This window comes from Corvus kubaryi, unplaced genomic scaffold (genome assembly GCF_017639235.1).
Source record: "Corvus kubaryi isolate FWS band 111438036 unplaced genomic scaffold, C.kubaryi_AGA036_p1.0 37398, whole genome shotgun sequence".
In the NCBI taxonomy this organism is placed as follows: domain Eukaryota; kingdom Metazoa; phylum Chordata; class Aves; order Passeriformes; family Corvidae; genus Corvus; species Corvus kubaryi.
The window spans coordinates 26607380-26628401 of NW_024581137.1; the positions used below are offsets into that span (position 1 = coordinate 26607380).

Here is a 21022-nt window from a genome sequence, read left to right on the forward strand (position 1 = left end):
CCAAGGCTTTATTATTATAGAGGGAAGTCAGTATATTAGTGCCCCATTACTTTTGTTAGACTACGTATAAATACTGCCCCCAGTTTTGGGTCCCCCACTACAGGAAATACACTGAATAAAGTGAACTGAGTTCAGCAGAGGGCCACCAAGATTGTTGGAGGCTAGAGCACTTGGTCAGCGAGGAAAAGTTGAGAGAACTGGGCTTGTTCAGTCTGGAGAAGGAATGGCTTTGAGAGGGACATAACACTAGTCTGGCAGTGCCTACAAGGAGATTACTGGGGCGATGGAGCCAGGCTCCTTAGTGGTGCGTGACTGAAGGATAAGAAAAAATAGATATAAATGAAACCAAGAGAAATTCAGTCTGTAGATAAAGAAAACCTGTTTCATAACAGGAAGCAGTAGAAGTGTTTGCCAAAATACGTCATACATTCTCCATACTTGGAGGTTTTCAAGACTCAGATGGATAAAGCCTGGAGCAGCATGGTATGCTCTCCCAGTTATGCTTTCTTGGACCATCAGGACCATCTTGAACTAGAGACCCCCTGGGTTCCCTTCTTAGCTGAATTACTCAATTACACAGTTACTCAATGAGTTCGCAGGAACTGTATCTACAGGGAATAAAGTTCTAATATGTATGGTTTATTCAATACAATGATAAACCTTAAATTATACTGGGAGCGTGGACCAGAATCCAAGCCACAACTGCCCAGCTGTGCAGTAACAAGCCGGCTGTAGTTCCATGCTCCCCATTGTTTGCTCTCCTCCTGGCCTCACCAGCTGTGAACTTTTGGTTGCTCGGCTCTAGGAAGAAAGCTTGCATATTTAGAGTCTTTTTTGGCTACCAGAAGATGTCCTAATTTTTACCCTTTCCATAACCTCCTTCCCAGAGAAGGGGGACCTCAAAGTGAAAGAGAAGAATTACAAGATTGTGAAAATAATGCTTATGAGATGTCTTGACAAGATACTCATATCTGAAAGTAATTTCTTGAAAGAAAATGTAGAAATTCTCCTATTTCACCGTCTTGTCTTCAGTCCAGGCACACAAAGATGAAATTCCAGAAAAACAGAATACAGACATTCTCGTTTTCCCAAAGGTTTCCTTTACATTGCTAAAATGATGTCATTTACACACACTTAAAAATTCTTTTACACTATGTGATGACTGTAAAGGGACTGTAGTTTAAAGAAAAATCAAGTCCCAAGAAATCTTTGTCACATTCAATAAAATCAGAGTACCAATGGAGAGAATTTTAATTAAAAACTTCAAATAAACTCCAGGGAATCAAATCATTTGTGAACCTAAGCATATCAGAAAAGCCACAGCTCAGCAGCCTACATGAGTAGGCTCAGCTCATTTCCTAGCAGTGTTCTCCTTTCAGAAAGTGTTGCCAGAGAGGCTGTGTATCCTCATGCTTCAAGGCCAAATTAATACTCAGCTGAGGGCAGGAAGAACCATCCCTTACAACAGAGAAATGAACTTTAAATTAGCAGCTTCTACTGCAAGGTCCTCTTCCCTAAATTGTTGTTGTAGCTCTGGCTACAAAAGACAGCTCCTTCCCCAAGCTCTTTGCCTGTAAATCTTCTCAAGGCAAAATACATTGCCATTCATGTCTCCAGCTCAATGGAATGCCAGCAAAAAAATTGAATCCCCAGTGAAAATCTAGTAGAAGATAAACAGTGTCAGTAGGAAGCACTGCTGCCTGTTTCCTGCTATCTGCCATAGCAAATTCATTTAAAGAAACCCACAAGTCAGTCTGGCAAAGATGACAGAGCATCAGAAGACATTTTGCTGTCTGAGTGAGGAAATAAAGACCAAGTACTGAAGACAAAATATGAGGTGGTTTTAAAAGGTACATGGATTGGAAAGGAGAACAAAGAGAAAAATAACTGCTGATTAGGTATTTTACTTTTTAGAAAGGACTCATTTTACTAACAACCATATTTATGGATCAAATTCTTATAACAAATATGATACCATGGGAAGAGTAGCTCAGGAATTATTCCGCCAGTATTGATCTTACATAACTTCCTTTTCCTCTTTAATTTTCAAATACTTGTAAGACTATAATATGTAATTTTAAGAATTGAGCCCATCCCAAAAGTCTTAAAAGTATTTGAAAGAAATCTAATTATGGCCACTACAGCAAACCAGGCTCAAAAAAAAATAATTTACTGCAGGCACATGTAACAAAATATCTCCATTTAAAGACTAGTTACTTATTCTGCATAGTCTGAACAGACCCCAAATTCGTACTTTTTGTTCCTGCAGTTAATTTCTTTCACAAAATTGCTTATCATTTGAGAAAAGTTGGCTTGTAGGACTAATGATATCCTTTTGTTCAGAGTTTTATGTCCAGTCAAAACACCATTTTTGCTGTGGAGTGCATTTTGAAAAGCCAAAGGAAAATATGGCCTCCTGAACCTCTTTGTGCAAGAGGTTTCTTTTGGTGAATGGGGATGGTTACAATACAGATGTATGGAGTTATACAATACAAATCTGTCTGTGGGAGCTACAGACAAAACTCTCATTTCCTTTGCCTCAGACAAATTTCTGCCAGGGGAGGCAACTGAGAGCAAGCTGACTAATTTGGGGCAGCATCTGCTAAAGGGGAGGTACAGGCTAGTTACTTTATGTTTCTCACAGGACACAGGGCTGTTGGCATGGCTGAATTTCTGTTCGTTGACTAAACTGTCTCATGCAAGATATTGGTTTTGCACATTACCTAGGAAATATAGCAGAATTTCCATCATCATCAGTCTTTGAGAACCTTCAGACTCTCAAAGGTACGGTTCATCTTGCCTTGAGAATAGGGACAGGGACTGTTTGACTGTTTGGTCCTTTGCATTCCTAGTTTTCTGTCATTTATAGAGAATAATTATAGACCAAATGGAAATTGTATTTGTGCAGTGTTTTACATTGTACTGGATAATTAAACTATCTTCTATGTTCTTCTATACAAAATAAATATATATTTTAAACAAGCTGTAATATATAAAAGTACTATCCTTTTTACAGTATTTATCAACTATATACCCTTTTCCTTCTTTTCAGACTCATCTAGTTACTTTTAAGATCCATAAAGGAAAGATTATCTCCATTCTGTGTCTGAACAGTGCCTAATCTTTTAAAATTCCACTTCTTGTTGGCCCCTAGGCACTTCTATGAATAAAACTAGCAAAAATAGTAAATTATGATTTCTTGGTTTTAGCAACATTACATATGGAGTCCTCATTTTTGTTTTGACTTCAGATTTTAGCAGACCCTCTCCTAGGTGTTCTGGAGCATTATTATGCCTTTCAAAAGCTGTGTACACATCACAGGGCTGCTTCTCTACTTCTTTACTATTTTACTAAAAATCAAATTATGTGACGTTCAGGACTCTTTTTTAAAGCAAAATTTAGAAGCAGCAATACCTGGAATACACAGCTGAGTTAGTCCTATCAGAGAAGGGTAAAAAATCCTTTTTCTTTCTGTTAACAGACTGCTAGGGATTTTTAACAGCAGTTCTTTCCTATCTGGCTTCTTTTCATTAAAGAAAAAACCCCAAACCAAACAAAAATTAAATAAGTCTTCTATCAAAATTGGAAGCTGGTAGCAGTAGTTTCCTGGGCATAAGATTACTCAGAACAAAGGTAAATAGTAGTGGTAGCTACCTGCAACCTAGTAGTGTATTGGACTTCAACCTACTAGGGACCAAATTACTTTATAAACTCATACATGTTCAGCAGACACTGTCTATTTGTCTATTAGTCAAACACTGGAATCTGGAGGGGGGAAGGGAGAAGGAAAGAGGACATGCCATTGATATTGAAGAGTGCACAGCTGTTTCAGAAAAAAAAATTAAGACAAGAAGTAAAGAAAGTATTCAGCTCTAGGCTGAATTTTTGAAGGGGGTGTACACAGAATTTGGCCAGGTCACAAGACCATGTGATTTCTTCTAGTCTCAATCTGATTGTTGATTCAGGTTTCTGAATTTATGTCTTATCTAGATTCCTATCTGTGTCTGAAGAATGCAAGACAGGGCTCAAAGGCAGGGCAAAAGTGACTTACAGCAGGGCCAGGTACAACCATTCTACAGATGCATCCACTCTCAAATCACCAGTGCCATTGTGCAAGAGCTCATATTTACACACACTGCTACTGGTAAGGCCAGCAGTGGAGGTTGTGTGACATCTAATATGCTCATTCCTCAAGCTGGAAATTAATTGCATTTTATTAAATGCAAAGCAGTCAATGTCAAAATCAGTTACAATTACAATACCAAACCCCAAATGCAGGTATCAGCTCTTGAAAAAATTGAAATAAATTTTTAGAAGTTTGAATCCACCCAAAGTTCACATTCCCCAATGGTGAAGACTGACCTCTGCCACTTAGAGCAAACACAGCCCTTTGCTGTGCCCTTCACAACAGTCTCAGGAGTAAGACCAACCTTAGAAAGAAAGGGATGTCAAATCATCATAGGGAATATGGCATAAATTAGCCCTTCCAGGGTAAGAGAAGTGTTTCTGTGTTGAACCAAAAGCCAACACAGAGCTGTCAGTCCCTACTGGGGATCCATCCTCTTGCCACAGTATGCAGCTGTCTGCTCTCTTCCACTCAGAAAAGCAGAAGGGAGCATATGGTTTTGTACATTTATCTTCTGTGGCATGACCTTTTTGCCTCTTTATAAGGGAAAAGGAATGTTGAGAAAATCCTACCTTTTTAGTGCTGTATTAATCACCGAGTGCAAATTTGCAATCAACTAAACTAAATACTTGAGTTTGATTTCTATTTAACAGAAATCTTAGCCCAGCAAATAGGATTTGTGATTATCACTTACATTTCCAGGGTACTATATTAAAATAACAGCTTTAAAATATCTTTATAGAGTGCACTAGAAGCCCTCTCCTTCTATAGCAATCTATTTTTTCCATAAATAGGGGTATGAACTCATTGAAATAGATTTCATTAAAATGGATGTTTATTGATAAATATTACAGAACCAAATTACTATAGGAATGTAAAGCATGTATTACTTGACTATTAGTACAGTTTTGGGTAGCTAAAGTTCCCCAAACTGAAGCTTTTTAAAGCACAGTAGGTGCATTTTAATAGGTCATTAAAACATGGCATCTTGTGTCTTTCTGCAGTATATTACGGAGTGAAACAAGCTGCATTTCACTGAGAACATATCGACTGCTTTTGACCTAAAAAGTGGATGAGAACACTGTGTTCCATACATGTCGGGAGAACCAGCAAATTGTGGCATTTGTCCCTGATGACACAGAACTTCATGGAAAGTTGTGAGTCATGCGAGGTAGGAATCTGTTGCCTAAAAGACATTTTTGACTGCAGGCAGCCTGCGTGGTGTCCAGCTGTCTCTCCAGAAGGTGCCAGACTCTTCTAGATCTTCCTTCATCTTCACTGTCATTTCTACACAGATGTCTTACATACTTTATATCATCTGATGGACTTCATATGCCTACTTGTTGGCATCTGAACAACTATCATTGCAACCTCTACCTCCCATAATAAACCAGCTAGACTAGCACATAAATACTTCAGCCATGAGCTAGGGATAGAGAGGCATTTGGATAGACAGGTGGATGGGTAAGCTGTCTCCAGACTTTCCATGGAGCTTTGCCATTGAGGTATTCTCGTTCTTCCAAGATGGTAGGAAATAAGTAACAGAGTTGCTCTCGGTGCAGTTGAGTCAGCTGAGCCAGCTGATGCATTTCTCACCAAGAGCTTCTGCTGCTTCAAAGACTAATTCCTGCAAGGCCTTCTCCCTGAGCTCTTTGGCTCTTCTTCAGAAGGGGCTGAACTAAGGACAATTGCCAATTAACACCTCACAAAGCTTGTCAAGTATCTCAAGTGTCCTCTCTGTGGATATCTAACAATGGCAGCAGTTTCAACCCAAAACGTTGAGGTTTCCTCATCCAGTCATGATTCCGTCAGTCTTACCAGAGATCAGAATTACGCTGCTCAGAATTAAGTGCTGCAGACACTGGAAAGAAGGGAAAAACTAGTTATTAAGCCAGAACAGATTAATTTAGAAATGTTCTAAATGTGCCCATTACTCTATTGGTCTCAACACATATTTTTTTGGTTTAGTGTATAAACTTTTACATGTTTATATTTGTGTCTAGTACTTTATCAGATCTTAATGAGCATATAAAAATAAATTATCCCAAACTTGTATGCTGTGATAACTTAAAAGTATGGCAAGGCTTTTGAGTTTTCTAGTGCATTAAAAAAAGATTACATTAGTGCTTCAAAAATAGAGTGAAGTAAATAAGCTCTGACAGTCTAAAGAAATGTTGGAAAGAATAGAATCTAGTTAGTAAAAGAGCATCTCTGTTTATTCAGAACAGAGTTTGATGTGCTAACTGTTAAACATTAATGTATTATCTTGATGGATTTTGTACCTACACACTTTAACATCACAGACAAAAAAGCTTTAAAAATAGCTCACTGTAATATGTGCTTCATTTATTAAAAATGTATGGGCAAAATAGATTGCATTTTTCATCGTCTTCACATTCTTGTCATTGTTCTCACAGTGAAAATCACAAATTCTGTTTTGAAGCTGAAAATGAATTGCAGTTGTCATTAAAGGTGGGTGTTTACAGGTGTTATTAACTGACAAAATAGTACACTGTTCTCAGCAAGAGGATGCTTCATTTATACTCTAGAGAGCTAAAGCTACCCTAAGAGGGAGAGAAGAGTACTTAGCAGCTTTAGAGACATGAAGAACATGGCGCATGGACATTATCTGTTTCTTGCCTTTTTTTATTAATAATATGCAATAGTTTTCACTGTGTTTCAAATTTTTTTTATCAAATTTCACCAATAACTTTGGCAGCCAAAACATGGTTCTGATCCGTCTGATTTTACAACAACTGTTATGAAGTCTTGGAAACTGGCAATATTCAAGGTAGATGATGAAATGAACAGCATCCAAAAGCTTCTACAGCCTGTGTCCCCCTTCTAATTCTGCTAGTGGCCTAACCCACAGACTCACAGAATCACAGTCACAAAATTTCCATCAGCTTTCATTAAATTCGGTAGGAGATTCAAACTCCATCCATTTTTCAGGATCAGGAAATTAATTTCTACCAGAAATATTATATGTAAAATATATCTTCTCTGAAAAAATCTTTCCTATTTAAGAAGTACTTTACTCCAGAATTTTTTAAACTGCTTTGCATTGATGGAAATCAGAATTAGCACTTTTTAATTATGATAGGAAACTGAAGGCAGGATTGGCCTGTAATTATCTTGCTCATTCCAAAATAATCTGAATCTTAATAACATACAATTGGCTGCTCTCTTTCAGGAATCAAAATACTGATGATTAAGACAGACATTCCAATAAAACAAGTATGTGTGTAGATTCTGGCAGGTAATAGAAGATGGGCAAAGTACAGAATGAACAATGCCTATATTTTATTTTCAAATTACGTATTAAAGTTTTTCAAAAGGTTTCTGTTGTTTTAATAGGAAAATATAGAATGCTTCTTGTGGTCAAAACATTATCTTTTAATTCCCTAGTATGCAAATTTGTGTAGTAACATTACTTATCCTCTATACATTTCAGTAGCACCAAATAGCATTACTGTGACAAACACATGCACCGAGATGACCCTCACATTTTTTTCTAATATGTGGGGTTTTTTGTGTCTTACTACTTTTTGAAGGACAAATACAAAGGTAAAAAGTGGTCGATGTAAACATAACCAAGTTACTAAAAAAAAAAAGGATACTGCAGCTGAGATGTATAGCTCATATCTGCACTGCTTCACACTGCAGAACCACTTTCCAGCATCATGGTGTTTTATAAATATGTGTTTGACAGCTCAGTAGCAAAGTATATTCCCACTTTGGGTGGAACATTGCAATTCTGCAGGATGTTGATTCATTGTGAGCTAGTCCAGTTGGCAAGTTAATTAATGTCAGTCAAAAAGAAGAGTTATAAATATCTCCATACACTATGCTCTTCCTTTTGCATCTTCAGCCCTACTACATATGATGGTGTTGACCCAGGCATGATCATTAGGTTAGCTTGAATTGTGTCTTGCTTAAGTTGATCTTTTAAACGGTTAACCCTTGCTTTAACCCGGCAGCTCCTTACTGAAAGACACCTCAAAGCACAGCCCTTTGAGGCTCAGCAGGAGCTTACAGGCAGATGGTGAGAGCTTTTATGCTGGAAAATGCTTGAAAAAAGTCACAAAACAGAATGCTTAAACTAAGATTCCACCTTAGTCACACCATATTTCTTACAGGATTCTTCAACAATATTTTCCAAACTGGGGGTCTGCTGAACATTGTCAGGAAATGGGTCTACTGGGTTTGCAAAATGCTGGAACAAAGGTGATTGCACCAGAGTATTCTTCTCAGATAAGATGGCAGCAGCACTGTGCTCGTAGGGCTGGAGAGGGAGAAGCACTGCAGTCATGTTTGTGCAGGAGCACTGCAAACATCTATTTGCATTTGACATTTTGCAGGTCCCTGGTCCTTACAAACATCTGCAGACAACAATACATCATTCTGTGCCCCTGAGGGAGTAGGTACCAGCTGACAGCTCTATGACTGCACCCCTGAGCTCAGGGCTTTGATTCAGTTTTGCTGAAAGTGACCATTCCTACATCCTGAGAACTTCCATCAACAACAGTTTCCAGTGAGCTTCTTTAGCTGGGTTCTTTCAACTGAGACTTTCCTCTCCACAAATTGTTTTCCTCCTGGTGCCTCTCTCTTGCTTTAAGGGGAGATACCAAGTGCTGCTCATGTCACCATAAAACAGCCAGAGACATCTGGGCAAGGGATGCAGGTACGTGGTGAGAAAGACTTGTGCGTGGCCAGAGCATTTCCCATCAGGTGCCTTCCTGCTCTCTGTTTACTGCTGCTAATCCTTTCCTAGCAAGCCATCTCTGCCCCCACACTGACTTTAGGAGCTCAGGTGTTTATCACAGAGCACAGTGCTTATCACAGAGCACAGCCTCCCACTCTCTGGGCCAAGTTCAGGAAAGACAGACATTTCAATGCCTCAGCTTAATTACACACATTATTTATTGGCTCCCACATCTTTCCATTGATTGTTATGTCAGAACCTAATTTAACAGTAGTGGAGTGAGAAGGAACAGAGGGTACCCAGGGGCTTAAGGCACTTGCATTGTTTTCCTAAAATATCCTGAATCATGCTGATATTTTCTCTCTAAGGAATTGGAGAATATACACTAAAATCAGAACTAAACATTTTGACACACAAAGTCAGGAGAGTTTTTCCATCAGCTTAATGCAGCATGATTAAACCATAGCTGGACAGCTGCTAACAGGGTAAAAAGCTGGCCATGTGTTAATACATTTTCATGACATCCAGATGTGTACATTTACAAGCCCAGGAAAGGGCAGCCTTGCTAATTTGAGTTGTAAAATGTCTTTTCTAAATTGACAGAAATGTTTCTCTGTCTGCTGCTCTTTTCTGTGTGGCAGATCCAGTCACTTGCCAGGAGGACATCTAGTCCTATACTCCACTGTTTATTGAAATATTTATGTATCATAATAAGTAGGGAAGAGCTTTCTCAGTAGACAAACATAATAAGTAGGAACATACAAGTCTAAAATCCAGATTCTAGGGAAAAGCCTAGTTTTCTTCTGAAGTGATCAGCACAGAGCAGCTGAAGTCAAATTGTTAGAAATTTGAATGAATGAATGAATGAAGAGTTTCTCTTGCTCTGGTTCTGCAACCCAGCCAGCATCTTATGGGGCATTAGATGCATGACCCTCCCACTGGAAAAAAAATCAGATTCTTCCATGTCCTGTATTAAGATTCTTTCATTTGTACATAGACTGCTGTATCATTTTTTGGTGCCTTACAGGAAGATGAGTCATTAGGAGAAATGCACATGGAGAAGGCTTGATGCTCTGGCATGAGGAGAATAGGAATAATGAATATGGGTGAGGACATGGGAGGAGAAGGCAGAAGAGATGACTAGAGAGTTGATATTGCCTACAACTGACAGCCTCAGAAAAACTAATTAGGGCTGAGGAAGCTGAAGAATTCCATATGAGAAAATGGAGTTTGAATATTAATAGGGTCTGTTCTATTATTTTTCAATTTTAAATCCATTCAATTTGAAGGGGCTTAAAGTTTGGGAAAACACATTTCCTCATTCTTGCGACGTGATGAACAATGCAAGGATTAGAAGGTAATAGTTTTTGCAAGGGTCCAAACCCATGTGTATACTGGGGTTAGCACATAGCTAATGCACAACTGAAGTTCTACTTACATAATTCCCTCTTTAGGGGTTTCCATGAAATTTAATGGTAAACTGGGCTCTGTTTCTGAATAGGCTTGGCAATGTCACTCAGTATTTGCCATCAGACAAGGAAAAAAGCATTGTACACTGTCTTTTTCATTTGTTTTGCTATTACGCTCTTTTAAGAATGATTTGCCATTGCTGGACTCTGTGATTCATTTGATTGTTTTCCCTCATTTCAAGATGAATCGTAGTTTTTAATCTGTTTGCTGTCATGTCTCATTTCACTGAAACACACATATTGCTCCTATTGCCATGCAAATAGGTGCCATATAAATAAAATGTATTATGATGATCATCAAAGTAAAAGAACCCATAGTCATCTGTTACAGAGCGTGCTCTTTGCCAGGCTTGGTGCTTGTGCTCACAGTCCCTCTCCCCGCTTCTGCTGGCAGAGCTCTGATGAGATGGCATTTCTGAGCTGTACCAGCTGAGAAGCATCAGGAAGACCAGCGTAAATGGAAGTAATGGGGCAGATTTACCACTGATACTTCCAGAGAATTACAACTTGCTTTCCTGAGGCACAAAACAGCAATGAGAATACAGCTGTGAGTTTTGAGCTCATCAGACCTCAGGGAATGGAGATGGCAGATTAGCATTTGGGAGAGAAGCCTCCCAGGAGCACCCGTAGCCACAGTCTGACAACTGTATTCCCCTGTCTGTCTCCTGCACTTACCTGCTGGATGCTCTCCTGCCTCAGCTACCTCCCTAAGGAGTAAAAGCAGCAAGTGCAAAGACACAAAAGCATCCCCCCATCTGCCTTTGCCCAGCTTTTCTTCAGGCAGGCAGTGCATGGAAGAGCACACATGGAAATATGGGAAGCAATTCCAGGGTAGGTACAGCTTGACAGGGCTATAGGTCCTCCCAGTCTTACTAACAACATTGCTGTAATGTAGTGAGGCTGTTTGTTTGAGTGTTTGAATTGTAAACTGAACTCCTGGAGATATAAATGTGACAGCCAGCCATCTCTTGCTTTGCTCAGGAGGATGAGAATGCCTGACATGTTCACTTCAGAATGACATCTACTTGAAGATAAGAAACCTCAAGGAATGTATTTTGGAGTGCTGTCTGCATGGGTGCGTTGGGGAGGAGGAGGAAGAGCACTTCCTTACATTCTATTAATCAAGTTGTTCTGCTATAAACCAGAATGTATTTTGTGCTAAATTTGGCCAAAAAATTAAATGTGTTTCCTGGACGCCTGGGTGGAAAGGGCTGATCTATATCAGTTCCAGGGGCTGATCTATATTGGCTCCAAACACACAGTGATTCATTATATTCTCTGGACTGCTGAGAGAGCCTAGTTAGCCTCCACTGGTTACATCTTGCTGCTGCTGCCGCTTTCTCTGCTGGCATGTAATGTACCTACGGGCACTAGATTTCTTAATTACTTGTGTTCTTACTGGAAGCCAAGACTAGCTTTTTATAATGGTCCTAAAGGAATAAATATATTCAGCCTGTTGAAGCTGAATGCTATCTGGATTCTTAAAGGTTTTCTTATAATTTATCCCAGCCACCAGCTGGGGTGTCGTGCAATCTGCTTTTATTGGATTTCTGATGACTACATGCAGGGTCCACGCCTGGGAGCTTGCACTTACATTACAGGGGTACCTCAGAGTGGAAAGAAAAGCCTGTCCAGCTGTAGGGCACAGGGAGAAGGAAACTGCCAGACTGCAGTAGCTCTCCATGACATGGAAATGTTTTTTTAAGGTTTAGGACAGGACATATGGAGGACTGTAAAGCCCAGTATATATTATACTGGGCAAGGGAGCATGGAAGGTGGGACAGCTGCTTAAGAAGGCAGACTTCATGTGATACAGTCTCAGGGGAATGGTTGACTCTGAAAGAGGAATTAGGAGCAGGTGGGGCAAGAGATGGTTGAGGTATCTGGAAAAAAGCAATGCTTGAGAATGTAGAGACTACAATGTATGCATGCAGTACCCTCTAACATTGACCTATGGAGACATACTCCACACCACAGTCTCCCCTTTCCTTGCAGGACTCTAACAGCTGCTGGTGGCAGTGTCAGGCAGAGAGAAAACTATCCTGAGTCCTGGCATAGTATCACATGTCGTGTCAGCAGCAGTGGCAACCGGTAACATGCAACGTGTTTGCAGAGTGAATGCAATGCGGAAAACTCACTTGAGCATACTGAAGGCTGACTAGAAGTGTATGGTGCAGATAAATCAGGAGACAAATGACCTCAAATACCTTTGTGGTAGTGCAAAGGGGCATGGGAAGCGGCACACTTGATGTGGGCCTGAAGAAAGCTGAGCCCAAAGGCACTGCAGTGTGGACACAACTGTATGAAGCCAATTGGCACAGTGAACTTGAGCCTCTGTGCTCGCTGCTCCAAGCAGCATGGCTGAGTCACTCCCTGCTGAGCTGCTCTCCCCACTGAGGCTGGCAGTCAGTGGTGCTGAGAGCTGGGTAAGAAACAACCCAACTCCTTCAGAATTTGGTTATGATGTCAGTACAACCTCACTTCTCCACCCTCACACCTCTGCAGCTCAAGGGTATCAAATTACCAACACTGAGATCCTCTGCTCTTTTGGTGTATTTCTGTTCTGGCAGAATCTGCTGAATCCTTGAAGAAACATCTTATGATAAGATACAGCAGGAATATTAGTGTATTTTTAATAGTGACAGCTTTTATTACCTAGCTGGCAAGTCATCCAAAACCACCTCTGTATTTGTGCAGGAGGGTCAGAGAAGAAAGCTGCCAACTGACTTCCTTGACAGCTCTGTTCTTAAATAACACGTTCCTGTGTCTGCCAATATCAGCCTTGTCCCAGTTTTTACAAGTGATCCTCTTTTCAATCCAGCTTTTCATAGCCACTCTCAAGGGTTATTATAACTCCACTGGTTAACTTGTATCAGCTCCACAGCACCTGCTGCACTTTCCACCTTCCCTATCTCCATGCTCTGCCTCCCAGTGATCAGGGGGCAGTGACTTTTTGCGGCCAATCTCTGCTGAGCAGGGAAGGGACATCCCCAGGAATGCCTGTCTTGCTGGAGTGGTGCTTGATTCATGCCAGGAGCATTCTGCAAATATACTGAATTTCATTGATTTGCCAAAGGAGAACAGTAGAAATAGTTGTGAACTTATCCTAATAACAGACCTTCCCCTCATAAGTAAAAACCAGGTCTTTTCTGTGAGAAATATCACTACTTGCTTTGATAGGACTTTTAAATATAACAAGACAACATTTGATGCAAGGTAAAATCTATCAGAGGACAAAAAAACAAGGGGTCTGGATGTATTGCTGATCTAGACAAACTGATGCTGACTCATTGCCAGCTCATGTGGAACACCATTATAAAAATTTACAATTTTAGTTGTTTTCTGGTTAAGTGAAAAGCCTGGAAGAGTTGTGCATGTTCACTGAAATGTACAATGTCGAGGGACAGATCAGCAGGCTCCCAGCTGTTGAGCACATGCAAAGCATTTATGCCGGTCTGAAGTAACACTTCCTGTCTCAGAAAAAACACCTTCCATGCTGCAGGAATTGTCTGGGGACTCACTTTCTCCGATTTGACTGTTTCTAATAAAAAGCGGTATTTTTCATTTTGGTTATCGAAGAATTGAAAGAAACATCAACAAGAAGTATTGAGATAGTCTCAGAAACAGCCCATGAGAAGGAAAGCTGACCAAGGAGGATTTATAGAAGTTGCCTGATACAGGCAACAAAATACCCCTGCAAATGTCTGTGCCACTTCAGAGCTGAGCCTCCAGAGCCAAATGCCTTGAGCTTGGTGGAACTGGATGGACTGTGAGGGCAAAGCTTGGGCTTGCTTTGGTGATTGGATTTTCCTGCCAGGAAACCAGGATGCTTCCTCCAAGCTGGAGGCAGAGGATGAAACAAAGTTGCAGACAACTGTAGGTAAGCAGGGAATGTCAGGGAGTGAAAGTGCAGCAACAATAAATGTAAATGACTGTGTGGGTTGCACCTTCCAGCTACCTCAACTGCTGTGAAACATGGGATCTGTAGAAAAGATAAGGGGGTAAGGGAAACAGCCAGTTAGTCTTGGACTGAAAAATGGGGAAGAAGGGCTTTCCTCTGTCACTTCACAGAAAATCCTGCCTCTTGATGAAAGTGGTTATTTGACAGTGGAAGTGCCTTCCAACATTTCCATTTTATTATCTGTATGGCTGAAGAGTCTTTCTTACCTACAAATATGGAAGAAGAAGGAGAAAATTTATCTGGAGTTGTTGAAGTTTTATTTACCACTGAATCTTACAGACAACTTCAAAACTGCTGTGTTCCGACTTCCATGACAACTTGCTCAAGAACTAGGATATCCATCATGAAATACATGCTCTAAAAAAAGTCCTCTGCAGAATTTCAGCTACTTTAGCTGAGCAATTCAGACTATCTATATCTCAGTAACATCTGGTATATGTATTTGTTGCTCAGCTTTGGTTTGTAAATATGTTTGCTCTTAGCAGCATTTGTTAATATAATTTTCCTTGTATGGGTGGATTATTTTTCACTGTGTAGCACAGTTAGGAATTTCTTATTTGTAACAACATATCTTAGCAGTTTTGTCAAAATACATACAATCATTAAAAGCTGATAGCTAACCGGTATTAAATTGCACTGGATATTGGTAAGCTCTAGATTTAAGTAATCCTGAGTAGAGGCTATTGATTTTACTGATCCGTGAATGTTGAGCACTTCTGAGACCTGGGTCTGTAAAGTGGTGTTGTTTTTATTACTGTCCAAACTAATAGCCTTAATGCCGAAGAATTGTTCTTTCCTCTCTTCACATTCTTACTGTGACTCTTACACCCCCTGCCAAAAGACTGGGGCAAATGACTGCAATTTCTAGCATATCAAAATTTAAAAATAGCATGATAAGACCAGTCTGTACATAATCTATCTTTATCACATCAGAGATTGAAACTTCCTGGCAATTTGAGGAAAAGCCATTAATACTCATAGCCTTTTATTAGCCAAGCCAGATTTGTTTTAATTTTCCTTTGGCAATAGCAGTAGCTCCTTGAGACAGCACAAGCAGCTACACCTGAGCAGAATCCAAAAAGGACACCTTGCCTCCACCACAGAGATGTTAACTCTTGCATAGTGGCTGTGAGAGCGCTCCCAGTGCTTTGGTGGCAGGGCAGTCCTCTGGACAGTCACACAGGCAAAACTGACTGTCACTCGCAGTACAACCCTTATTTTACTCAACATAACTCGGTGTGAAGATTCCCCTTACCTGCACCACATGCCATTGTTGAAAAGCTCCTCGTGCTTTTCAGAGGCAGATGTTCCCAGTTTATTCTGCTGGGAAAGAAGACACAGTGCAATCTCCAAATGCAGATTTTAGTGGTGCTATGAAATCAGGTATTTGTAGAGACGTTGATAATATAATGAGGTAATAATGTGACTTAATTTGGCTCAGATTAAACCCATTTCTAGACTAATAATTTTTGAAGTCCAAAGGGTGTCCCCCATAACATGATTTTTGTTCTGCTTCCCAAAGCTATGAGCTTACAAAATCATTCAGGCCCTCCCTTTCTGAGTCAGTGCACCTGAACTGTTGGGTGATGGTGAGTCCCCTGACATTTTCCTTCTGAAGGTGATGGCAGAGCTACCTTTCTAGTCTTTTCCCCACCAACACCAACTATTTTTGTATTCTGTTCTCATCACAATTCTAGTGAGAATCGTGCTTTGCAGTCTAAACATAGGGGGAAATGCAGCACGTTTTTGTTTTGTTCACAGTCCAACCACACATCTTAAAAACTTTGAGCATTTCATTTTGTTTGAAGCCAGCACATTAAGGTTCATTTATACTTACAAAAATATATATGTTGAAGCTCTTGTTGTTGAGAGCATCTGATTGTTATTCTTTGACACAGCTATCACTAGAGGGTCCATTTTGAGCTCATTCATTGAAAGCTGTGGCAGCAACAGCAGCCAGCCTTAGCTCAGTTCTGCCTCCAGAGATTTGCGGAGAAGCTATTTGGAGTTTATCACACAGTTTTGCAAAACACTACAGCCTCGGCAAACTGTCATAAAGAGCCTCTCTTTCCAACTGGGCTCGTTTACAAGTAGTATTTTATTACTCTCTGCTCTGTTTTACCCTACAACTTGCAAAATCTTTCTTCACCTCTTCTACTCTGCTGATAGATTGAAAAATTTTGAAATATGACTCTGAAAAATGCTTGGTATTTTTAATGCATTTATAATTCAAGAGCTATACAGCTCTACTCCAAGCAGAGCTCTTTGATGCTAAACTGTTCCTGAGCCCCCTGGACAGGACCTGCAGCAGAGAGCCTTGTCCTGATCAGAGGCACTTCCCAAAGCCACTCTGAAGGCCTGTGACTAGTTCCCACCTATGACTGTGCCACTTGATGACAATCATTCATTTCCATCTGCTGTTTTCATAAGAAAATTTTTAACTGGAGCACCAAAAGCCATTGGTGTCTGAAAAGCAATGCGCTTTCATCCTGTCAGGAGGATATCCAAGCAAAACCATGAGGCTGATTTCACTCCTGTACATTGCTGTGTGTACATTGGCTCTGCCACAAATCTGGCTCCCAGGAGAACTCCTCTTGGAGCCGGCCCAGCGGCTCCATACTCCCCTTTCCTCAGCATAATGTCACAAGGGGTTTGAGGGTGTTCTGGGTTAGAAGCTTAAATTTGGGGCTGTATCAGACTTGTCATCTTAATTACACTAATCTACGTCAATAGAAACCTAGTTGTGCCCAACCCACCAGCTCCTGGCACTCCAAGCAGCATTGCTGAATCTCACAGTTTTATCTCAGGGCACATAAACATTTGGTGCTTTTCCCAAAGTCTCAGCTCCTTGAGTCAAGTGATTATGTGCGCACACCAGCTTGTAAAGGTGAAGAGCCAAGTTCTTGCCACCACTCTGCCCTTTCCAGAAGAGCTAAAATGTCATGGGAAGAGAAGCAACATGCCCTATTTGACAGGTAAAATGTAGTGGATGATGTGGTCTTGCAAGCCAGGTGCACACTGCAAACGCATTGCTGAGGCTCTGAGGTACATACAGCAGGAGCAAGGGCACAAATGAAGGAGCTGGGTTTGTGCAGCTGCCTGACGCCCTGGGGATGCTACAATTTTAGTTCCATGTCTGATACAAGCACATCCCTCAACACTGTGTTTTCTGACTGGGAGAGGGAAGCATCTGCCACCTGAAAGTTGCTATTTTGCATGACTCCCTTCCAGCTCTTACAGTTAACTCCTGCTCTGTTTTTCTGTCTCATAATCCTCAGAGGCAGTGTGTCCTCACACACTTTTCTAGTCAAGAAGGAACTGTCTTCTTCCCATACATCAGTTTCATCAGTCATATGAATTCCATGTGAGACTTAAAAACCATTGGCCTGCATGGAATTCTTGTACCTATTAAGTGGCAGTAATTCAGGTGATTTTTCTCTTCCACTTCTTGTTCATCCGTATTAGTGGGTGACAGCCTGTAACAAATGCATGCATACATGGTAGATTTCATTAGCATAAATTACATCTCCTTCATGAGGTAATTAATACCAAACATTTCTGTCATTTCATAAGATCATAATTCTGAGAACTATTTTTTTAACACATGTAAACAATGATGATTTACAGCTTTGAAGATATGTGACTAAAACCTGCACCTTTTTTTTTTCCCCCCAAGACTTTCTGGTACTTAAAATAGTAACTCCTTTTAAAACCGTGTATTTGTGTCTCTGATGTCTATTGATATAGCACCAATTTCACAGTTGCCAGCAGTAAGTTTTCTGGGTGATCACACCAGGAGTTTCACTTCTCTTTTGATCAGAGTAACTCAATTTCCTTGTCCAGCCCAGCCTGTTCCTTCAAATTTTTGCATTCTCTTCCCAAGCAAAGTTTTATTTCCACACAGCCTGAAGAAGTTAGCAGGTAGGTCTGCTCTTTCAAATCTCTTTTCTGACACAAGAAAAAAAAGCTGAGAATATTATATCTGATTTAGAAAATATTGCGTAGCCTCTGAAACCTACCATGTCATCCAAGAACCCCATTCCTGAGGGCTGCCAGGAGTTCAGCCATAACTGCAGTTAGCACTAGTATTAACCCGAATGGTTTGTGTCCCCTCTCCTCCCCTTCCCTCTTTGCAATTTCTGCCTAATGAGAAGTGAAACTGATGCTATTGCTTGCACTTGTGAGAGGAAGGACAGCCTTCCACACACTGCTGCCTGAAGCCCTGCACATTGCTGCCTGAAGCCCCATCCATCTGGACATGTTTCTGGATGTTTTTCCTCCTGCCCTTACCAGACTGGGGCTGGCAGCGATGCAGTGTGGTGGTGCACACCCTCCTGCAGTACCCCTGTGCCATGAACCCTGTGGACGCAGCTCTCTTTAGCAGGGGTGCAAAAATCCTTAGTGGAGAGGTGGTGGGGACAGGAACCCCAGGTCCCTGGTGACCCCAAGCCTGTGTCATAAGCAAGGGCTGACAGGGGTCTCAGCTGGGGACTGGGGCTGCAGGTTAGCAGACACGATGCCCTCCGCCTCTTTCATGCAGAGTATTGAAGGGCTCATCATACAGCAGCTTTTGATCACTACCCCCTTTGGATGAAAGCCAGAAGCAATGACGTAGAGATGAAAGCTTCTGTATCCCAAAAGCAATCCCCTAAGCCATCCAAGTCCCTCTAAAGCTCTGACTATTTGCTAGCTGAATAGTTTTAGGTTGGTTATGTAGTACAGATAAGAGTGAAAACACTCCTGTAGAGAACAACAGCATTCTTTCTATTTTGGATGCTGTGTCTGTTTCCTTTACAAGTATTTGTTTGTTTGTTTGTGCTTGCTCTACCACTGATCTTTGAGAGATTCCTGCCCACTCTATTGTAAGGGGAATGTGGCTGGCTTAGCTTCTAAAAATGTGCTACCTCCTGTACCTCTTCTGTTAGTTCAAACAAAGAAGTCTTATTAGTATAAACTGTTCTATTCAAATTACATTTTTATGCTGCTTGAGTTTATGGACTTAAATTAGTTTTAATTCTTACACTGAAATAAGAAGTAAAATAAAGCTGAAAAGCATCCAGTGCTGCCAGGATCACATTTTTCAGCTGATATGCTATGTGGCTATTAAACATGCTTACATTTTTTTCCATAAATTGTCATTTCTCTTTCTCCCAAAGTCAATAGAGGAGTAGTATTATTCTTCTGCCTCTATAAAACTCATTGTGTTTCACTGTCTTTGGTGTAGGGGCTGAAGTCTGCAAAGCATTTACACATGCACAAAAAGATCCTCAGAACAACTCCCAAAAGCAGCTGATTAAAATCAGACTGATTTAAGAGGCAGAGAATATACCGATCTGCCTGATTTTAATCAGCCTGTTTCAGAAGATTGCTCTGACACTCCATGTTATTTTCAAATGCTTGATCCCTGTGCTACATGAATTTGCTATTACAGCAGGGTCACTAAAGTGCTGTCTCTGGTGAGAGCAATGGGAGTTTTGCTACTGACTTCAGTGGAATCAGGATTCACCAGTGATATAGCTGGAGGTTATCTGCTTTTGATTTGACTGCTGCAGTATTCCCCCATTTCTCATACCAAACATGGATATTTGCATGTATTTGCCATTTGTGGACATCACTGACTTTCACCAGATAACCCAATGCAAACATTAAGTTTAACAGTTTAATCATTACAAACAATATGTTTAAAATTATTCTACTAGTGAGGGCATAACATGCAAATATCTGTAACATGTCTGTTTTTTGAGCACATTAGTCTTTGTGAAAGGGTTTGATGATCTGTATAAAGGCCGTTAAAATCACTGTGCAGGATTTGAGTGAAGCAGAAGAACTCACAGATCTGGACTCTTATGCAATGATTTAAGTTTCCAGAACAAAAGGTACCCAGGAGACCTCTAGCAAAATTTCACTTTTTTTCCTAATCACAGATAGATTTAAGTAATATCACACTCCTTAGCACTCTCACCACCAGGCTACAATGTTTAAAATATGCCTCTTTCAATGCATGCCTAGAAACACGCCAATTCACTGCACGATTCACTAGAGAAAGGAACAACGCAGCTTGCTGCTAAATGTCTTTCTCTGATCTCAGTTGAATCAGACTGGTGTTGCATGCTGTGTAGCTGGTAGAACTGGTCTTATTTCCTGGTGTGATAGTTCAGGGACCTTAAAAAACAGTTCTATACTGAAAAGTGTATGAAGATGTAAATAATTTAATTTACAGTTTATATGTACAAGAATCATAAATAGAATTAAATTCATTAATAGAGTCATTTGGCTACATTCACAGCAATGTGCAAACCCACTAAGAGCCCCAAGTCAAATTCTAAATAGAAAGTTGAGGGTGGCTCTACATTTAATTTAAAAGCATTTTTTTTAACTAAAAGTCTAAGTGCATTGTGGGCGGTGTGCTTCTACTGCTGAATAATTTCAGAACGTCAGAGCCCTCAGCACTTCAAAAAAGGTGATCAGCGCCTCAAAGAACATGGACCTAACTCTAACTAGCAAGAGAGTTTTTATCATTTAATGTTAATGAAACCCAAATTTCCAGTAAATACTGAACATGTTAATGAAATTCATTTTGGTGATAGTAGACTTATGCTCTATTTATTATTTTTATTCTAACAATTGTAATTATCTAAAGAGAAATGGAGATTCATACACAAGTTATTAGTTTAAGCTGTTAAATAAAACCTTAAGAACTCTGTAAATCTCTTTGAAATTTCATTTAAGTTTACATTCCTATCAAGGAAAGTATTTTAATG

General features: G+C 40.3%; 1 long non-coding RNA gene across 1 annotated transcript; it reads right to left on the reverse strand.

The window, feature by feature from the left end:
- Window positions 1-4939: 4939 nt before the first annotated feature.
- Window positions 4940-15843, reverse strand: LOC121671943. The gene is made up of 2 exons (XR_006018679.1): window positions 15517-15843; window positions 4940-5987 (listed from the first exon to the last, which is right to left on the reverse strand). It is a non-coding gene; the product is annotated as an uncharacterized LOC121671943 (long non-coding RNA).
- Window positions 15844-21022: the final 5179 nt, after the last annotated feature.